At 29.9% G+C, this 395-nt stretch overlaps 1 pseudogene; it reads left to right on the top strand.

The window, feature by feature from the left end:
• Positions 1–262, top strand: part of LOC119585933 — a 2283-nt pseudogene extending 2021 nt beyond the window's left edge.
• Positions 263–395: the final 133 nt, after the last annotated feature.

Raw genomic sequence — 395 nt, 5'->3', positions numbered from 1 at the left:
TGCAACTTTTGGTTGTTTTTGCAGGGTTTTCCCTTAGGTTTTGAATTATCCATTTTCATATTATTTTTGATTAATTAGCATGTTTTTTCAGGTTATGAATTATCCCAAATTTTAAGTAAAAAAAGGGTTTTTCCCGAGAAAACCCCCAGTGATCTTGGGTACCTCGTATAGATCATACTGGAAGCAAAAAAATATTGAGATTCTCATTGCCCTAAAGCCACAGGAAGGGGAGGAAAAACCCAACTTTCAAATAAAGTGGTAGAACGTTTCAACCTTTTTTAAAAATTTTTCTTCTTTTTTTTTCATCAATTTGGTTGCTTTTTTAATTTTTTAAGGAGATCCATTAGTCAAGAAATTTAGATTTTTTTAGTAAGTGGAATTTTTTATTTTATCAA

The sequence above is a fragment of the Penaeus monodon genome, chromosome 20 (genome assembly GCF_015228065.2).
Source record: "Penaeus monodon isolate SGIC_2016 chromosome 20, NSTDA_Pmon_1, whole genome shotgun sequence".
Classification (NCBI taxonomy): Eukaryota; Metazoa; Arthropoda; class Malacostraca; order Decapoda; family Penaeidae; genus Penaeus; species Penaeus monodon.
The sequence above is the reverse complement of the archived record's forward strand: the minus strand, read 5'-3'. Positions and strand labels throughout refer to the sequence as shown.